The sequence below is a fragment of the Hipposideros armiger genome, unplaced genomic scaffold, assembly GCF_001890085.2.
Source record: "Hipposideros armiger isolate ML-2016 unplaced genomic scaffold, ASM189008v1 scaffold_687, whole genome shotgun sequence".
Classification (NCBI taxonomy): Eukaryota; Metazoa; Chordata; class Mammalia; order Chiroptera; family Hipposideridae; genus Hipposideros; species Hipposideros armiger.
The window spans coordinates 942384-949697 of NW_017732037.1; the positions used below are offsets into that span (position 1 = coordinate 942384).

Here is a 7314-nt window from a genome sequence, read left to right on the forward strand (position 1 = left end):
ACAAAGCTGTTTAAAAAATGAACACTAAATTTCATGGGAGAATAGAGGATTATGAGGTCTTACAATGAAGTTCACGAACTCATCCTAGAAAAAGTGCTGCATACTTCATTGCTGAATATCACTACAGTCACCTTTGAAGTACTCCCCTTGGGAAGCTATGCACCAATGCCAGTGCCTATTCCACCCTTCAAAGCAATTTTTTTTTCAAGATTTTATTGGGGAATTAGGAGGAGGGAACAGCTTTGGAAATTGGGGAAAGGAAACAGACAAGTTGCTGTCCTTTTGTTCTTCAGTCTAGTTGTGGAGGATGTTGCTTCACTGGCCCATGTTGGTATTATCATTGTGCTCTTCCTGGGTGAGGCAGATCGGTCGCTGGCTGCTGGATGGCCACTCATGGTGGCTCTTGGCAGTTCACTCCAGCTGCCAACCTTTCAAGGTAGCTCACAGCAGTTCACTGAGGCAGGGGCTGCAGCCTATGCTGTTGCCTGTGACTCATGGCACCCCAGCTCCAGGTGAGGTGTTGTTCACCATGTTAGCTGTAGAGGCTGCAGTGTCACTGGCCCACATGTGGGATCCGAACCGGGGCCCTGCTGCTCAGAGCTGGCGTCCCAAGCCAACTCCTAACCAACGCGCCACTCGGCCAGACCAAAGCAATTTTGGAACTCTTTTTCTGGAATGGTCATCAGAGCTGTCATTGAATTACCCTTGAGATCCTGAATGTCATCAAAATGTCTTCCTTTCAGTATTTCCTTTATCTTTGGGTAAAGAAAAAAGTCATTGGGGGTCAGATCAGGTGAGTAAGGAGGGTGTTCCAATACAGTTATTGTTTACTGGCTAAAAACTCCCTCAAAGACAATGCCGTGTGAACTGGTGCATTGTCGTGATGCAAGAGCCATAAGTTGTTGGCGAAAAATTCAGGTCGTTTTCATCTAATTTTTTCACGCAGCCTTTTCAGCACTTCCAAATAGTAAACTTGGTTAACTGTTTGTCCAGTTGATACAAATTCATAATGAATTATCCCTCTGATATCTAAAAAGGTTAGCAACATCATTTTGACTCTTTATTTGGGCTGACAGAACATTTTTGGTCATGGAGAATTGACTGACTTCCATTGTGCACTTAGACACTTTGTTTCAGGGTCGTATTGGTACACCCATGTTTCGTCACCAATGATAACACGGCCCAAAATATCATCTTGCCTCTCCAAAAGGTCTTGGCAAACTTTGACTCCCCTTTTCTTTTGTTCATTGGTAAGCTCCCTCGGGACCATTTTTGCACACACCTTTGTCATGCCAAGATTTTCAGTTAAGATTTTCCTGACTGTTTCTCTGTCGATGTTTACTTGGTCTGCTATGCTTCTCACAGTCAGCCGATGATTTTGATGCACAAGTCAATGAATTTTTGCAATGTTTTCGTTAGTTCTGCTGGTTACTGCCCACCCTGACCTCTCTTCATCAGTGATGCGTTCTCTCCCCTCAGAAAAACGTTTCATCCATTTGTACACTGCCGTTTTCTTCATGGCATTATCCCCATAAACTTGGACTAACATGTCCCTGATTTCACTTTCACTCTTGCCAAGTTTAACAAGAAATTTGATGTTTGTTCATTGCTCTAATTCAAGCTCAGACATTCTCGCGATGGCACACAACACAAAAACACGCAACAACAATAATGAACGCCGCTCAGCAAGTCACCACCACATGTTTGCAGGAACACAGCTGTGAGATTCTGATATACAAAGGTTATGAAACCTTACTGAACTGTTTGTACAGTGCTGCCAATGTAAGCACACGATGGCAAGTTTGCGAACCTAATTGTGGGACCTCATATAATATACATTTGTAATTTTTAAAATTATAAATGACTTGCAAAATGTTTTCATTGCTATTTTTAAAATCGAGCAGTTGCTATTATGAATACTTTTGTGAAATGCTTTTATTGTATTGGCTGAGATGGTCATACGGATTTTCCTCCTTAATCTCTTACTGCAGTGAATTCTCTGAATAGAAACTAGGAATTACATGAATAGTGAATTGGTTTTCTAGGATGAAGACTGCTTGGTTAAGTTGTTTTATACTTAGTCAATTCTGGCTTATGTTTGTTAATGGCTTTTTTTTTTTTTAAAGATTTTATTGGGGAATTGGGGAAGGAGACCAGCCAAGATGTTCTTCTTCAGTCTTCGTTGTAGAGGGCGCCAGTCACCATCTGGCTGCCCGTCGGCAGCTCATGGCCTCTAAGCTCAAGGTGCTGTGTTACAGTCTTAGTTGTGGGTCGGCGTAGCCACCATCCCATGCGGGAGTTGAACCAGCAGCCTTGTTGTTAACAGCACACGCTCTATATTCACTGAGCCATCCAGGCAGCAGCTCAGCTCAAGGTGCCAAGTTCAGTCTTAGTTGTGGGTGGGCATAACCCACCATTGAACAGACAATTCTGCCACCTGTTGGCATCCTGTCACCATCCTGCCACCTGTTGGCAGCTCAGCGACAGCTCAGCTCGGGCACAGTGTCACTGGCCCATGTGGGAATTGAACCGGCAACACTGTTGCTCAGAGCTTGCACTCTTAAGCCAACTCTTCACCAACTGAGCCACTCGGCCAGCCCCCTGTTAATGTTTTTATTAAGTTCTTTTTTTATTTTTCTTGCATCTATGTTCATGAGTGAAACCGTTTTACAATTTTCCTTTCTCAAACTTTTTCTTGCCTGGTTTTTGTATCAAGGTTACATTAATCTCATGAAATAAGTTGAGAAACTTTTCCTGTTTTCTGATTGCTAGAATAATTTTTGTATGAGTGGAATGATCACGGTTTTGAAGATTTCATAACGATCTGGGCTTGGGGATTTTTTTGGTGGTTAAATTTTTAACAACTGATTCATTTCTTTAATGGTTATAGATACATCAGGCTTTTTATTTTTTCTCGTGTAAGTTTTGGTCATATATTTTTCTAGAACAATATTCATCTCATCAAAATTTGCAATCTTAATACTTTCTGTGTCTGACATTACATTCCTTTTAAATTACATATTTTTGGTCTGTGCATTCCTTTTCTCTCCTTTTCTTTTTCTGCTTAATTTGGTCAGAGATTTTCAGTTTAGTAGTCTCTGTAAATATACATTTGTATTCTACTCTATTGTTTTTTTGTTTTCTATTTCATTCACTCCTGAAAGTATCTTTATAATTTCCTTCCTTAGTTTTTGGGGGCTACTCTAATTTCTTGAAATATCTGTTTAACTCATTGATTTTCAAACTTTCTTTCCTAATATGCACATTTACTTTCTTTTATGAATTATTTTAACTACATCCTACAATTTAGGTAGGCAGTGTTTTTACTGTCATTCAGTTCAAAGTATTTTAAATTCTAGTAAAATATTTTTTTTAACATTTGAATTATTTAGAAGTAGGTTTTGGAAGTTTTGAATACTTTAGAAATAAATTTTTTTAATTTCCAAATATATAATATTTTTTGTTATTGATCTTAAATTGTCATGGATTTTGTTCAGCAATTGTGTTCTATATGATTTTGATTATTTTTTCCAAATATCTATGTGTAACTGACAAGAGTGTGTATTTTCTTTTTTTTTAAAGATTTGATTGGGGAATTGGGGGAGGGGAACAGCACTGGGGAATTGGGGGAAAGGGGACAGACAAGTTGCTGTTGCTTTGTTCTTCAGTCTAGTTGTGGAGGATGTTGCTTTTACTGGCCCAGGCTGGCACCATCATTGCGCTCTTCCTGGGTGAGGCAGATCAGTCGCCGGCCTCTGGACAGCCGCTCACAGTGGCTGCTGGTCGCTCATGATGGCTGCTGGCTACACACGGTAGCTTATGGCAGCCCACTGCAGCAGGGAGCTGCAGCCTACGCCATCGCTGGCGACCCATGGTAGCCCAGCCCCAGGTAGAGCTGCTGTTCACCATCTTAGCTGCAGAGGGCAGTGTCACTGGCCCTCATATGTGGGATCCAAACCCTCTGGCATCCCAAGCCAGTTCTTAACCAACATGCCACTCGGCCAGCCCAAGAATGTGTATTTTCTAATTTTTCTAAGATTCTACATGTTTCCATTAGATCAAGCTTGTTTTTTATTTATTTTTATTAGTTTCAGGCGTACAAAACAATGTGTTAGACATTTACACCCCTCACAAAGATATAATCCCCTCCCCCCAATCTATTATACTACCCTTCTGACATCGTATATAGCTGTTACAATTCCATTGACTCTATTCCCTATGCTGTACTCCACATCCTGTGACTATATATATATATAAATATAAATATAAATATATATATAAATAAAATTATAGTTGAAATTTATTATTATTCAAAAATATGGAACGCTTCATGAATTTGCATGTCATTCTTGTGCAGGGCCATGCTAATCTTTTCTGTGTTGTTCCAACTATGTCAAGCTTGTTGATTGTCTGGTTTCATTCTTCTATGTCTTCAGTAATTATTTGCCTGTTTGATTTATCAGTTTCTGAGAGATGTGGGTTAAAGTCTTCCTCTAATATTATAGATTAAATTTTTTTTAAAGTATCCTTGCACAGAGTCTGAGGGCAGAGTCAGGAAAGGCTTCTCAGTGGAGGGGTTGTCAGCCCCCAGAGGGAAGAGGTGAGTGTTTTGCCAGGCTTGCCTCATTCGCCCACTCAGAGAGAAATGGGAGAGAAAGAGGGTGAGAGATGGAGTGGGGGAAAGAGATGTGCTGATGGGGAGATGTGGGGAGGGAAAATGTGGAGAAAGATGGGGAGTCAGAAAGAGAGGTGGAGAGAGATCATGGAAGAAAAAGAGAGAAATATGGAGAAATAAGGTGTCTGTCACATGGAAAATGCTCACTAAATATTTGCTGAATGAATGGATTAGTGAATAAGCAGACTCTGTGTGTGTGTGTGTGTGTGTGTGTGTGTGTGTGTGTGTGTAGAGATCTTTAGAAAGATGTGGGGTATGGGTAGAGAGATAGGGAAGAAACAAGTGATATGAATAAAGATGGTGAGACAAAAAGAGTTGTAGACAGAGATGTGGGAGATAGGAGAGATAAGGAGAGAGGTGAGGGGAAGATATCTAAGGGAAGATAAAGCTAGGATGTCTGGCATATGGAAGGCATTTCTAAAAGCGTTGTTAATGGATGGATGAGCCTCAATGCTCAGAGAGGGAGGTGTGGAATGATACTGAGAAGAAACCACACTGTCCATCAGAGAAGCAATTTTACAGGTTTCATCCTGAGATGACGAGGACCTTTAACTAGCAGTGAGAATTAAGAGGCGGGGACAGATACCCGAGGTATTTCAGAGGCAAGAGGGACAGGACTTGAGATTGTTTGGATGGGGAATTGAGAGAGAAGGAATAATAGGATAAACCCCAGGGTTTTGCCTTAAGTGAATGGGTGGATTGTGTTTCCATTCACCAACATGGGAAATATAGGAGGCTGACCCAGTTTGGTGGACACTGATTATTTTGAAAGACCTGTGGAACATTCTGGAGGAGATGTCTAGAGGGCATTAGGTATTCTGGACTCAGTCCTCAAGAAAGAGGCCTGAGGTGAAGGTGGAGATATAGATTGGGGAAGCAGTAGTTAAAACTGTGGCTACAACAGGAGTGCCTAGGTAACCCCATGGTAGAAGCTCAAAATTTGCTGATTGAAAGAAAGTGAGAGAAACAACTTAAAAGTTGTTTTAGGAGAATGGTGTGAATGTACGTGTGTAGGGAACAGGTGTCTGGAGGGATCAGGCCTGATTGCTCTTATGTTCCTGTGAAAGAGGAGGTAAGATTCCAAAGTGGAACAGCTTCCACGATGACAAGATCCAAGGTGTAGGTCATGTAGAGTCAAGGTGATGCTTGGGGTGGACAAGGTGAAGCAACTGTGAAATCAAGTATTGAAAAGTCATTTGCTTTGTACACCTGAAACTAATTAAAAAAAAGAGTATAAAAAAGAAAGGTCATTTACAAGATATGTATACATCAATAGTCATAGATTTATTCATAATAGCAAAAACATAAGTAACAACCCAATTATATATCATGAGATAAACTGTATAATGGAATACCACTTAGCAATAAAAAGGAACAAGCTACTGATACAAGCAACAACATAGATAAATCTCACAGACATGCAGAATGAAAGAGGCCAGATACAAGGGTTCATATCATATAATTCCATTTATATGAAGTTCAAAAACAGATTAAACTAGGCCTCCTCCCCACTCCCACCTGGCCAAGAGGGTGGCACAATGACAGCGCCATTCCCCCGCTAAGGCCCGTCACCCACCTCCTTCTGGACACTGAACAGCTCTATTCAGTGGTGTTTCAAGAAATCTGCGATCACTATGAGAAGTACACCCGGGATGTGAAGTCCCTGGTGATGGGCAAGAAGGCACTAGAGGCGGCCCAGGTCATACTAGACGCCCTGCAGCTGCCCATGTCCAAAGACAAGCTGGAGGAAGACAGCCAGGTGAAACTGCAAGACGTGTTCCCCACGGCCACTCTGATGTCAGGAGTGGAAAAACACATCGTTCACCATCTGCGGAAGCGCCACGCATCGTTGGTGGTGGCCACCAGCTCCGGATCCTTCGAGATGAAGACCAGTGCACACAAGGAATTCTTCAGCTTGTTTGATCACATCGTTTTGGGGGATGACCCCGAAGTGAGGATGGCACGCCGGACCCAGGCATATTTCTCGCCTGTGCGAAGAGGTTCTCCTCTCCTGCCCGCGTTAAATGCCTCGTCTTTGAAGACACTCCCAACGGGGTGGAGGCGGCCCTTGCGGCTGGAACACAGGTGGTACGGTTCCAGATGGAAACTTACACCAAGACTTGACATAGGTCACGGTCGCGCTGCGGGGCTTCCGGCCGGAACTCTTCGGTTTGTCATCCTGTGAGTGAGAGGGCCGCCACGCGGCTGGGGGTGGGGGGCGTGCGCACTGAGTGAGCGATTTTGCCCAGGAAGCAGCGAGGATCGGGCAACGCCCACATCGCCACGGGCAACAGCCATCCCAGACTCATGACTTGTGCGCTTGCTCTGCTGTAAGAGCAAATGAAAAGCCGTAACTTGACAGTTGAGAGAAAACAAAATAGAGACAGCCCAGAACAGAGATTAGAACTGAGATCAAAATTGTCCTTTGAAAAATCCTATGATATGATTGTATTTGCATAGTCATATAATCATGTACAGTGAATATGCAATCATACATAACACGTTTGTGTGTGAATATGTGCTTTCATATATATGTCAATACATACTTTTCCAAGACAAAATGAAATTCTATTTGTGTTCATTTCTTTTTAGTTTTTCTAAACCCTGGCTGGAACATGTAAAATATGTATACATATATG

The 7314-nt window shown here is 42.1% G+C and overlaps 1 pseudogene; it reads left to right on the plus strand.

Annotated features, from left to right (window-relative positions):
- The first annotated feature begins 6146 nt into the window (after window positions 1-6146).
- On the plus strand, window positions 6147-6807 carry LOC109373052 (pseudouridine-5'-phosphatase pseudogene; annotated as a pseudogene).
- The last annotated feature ends 507 nt before the right edge of the window (window positions 6808-7314 follow it).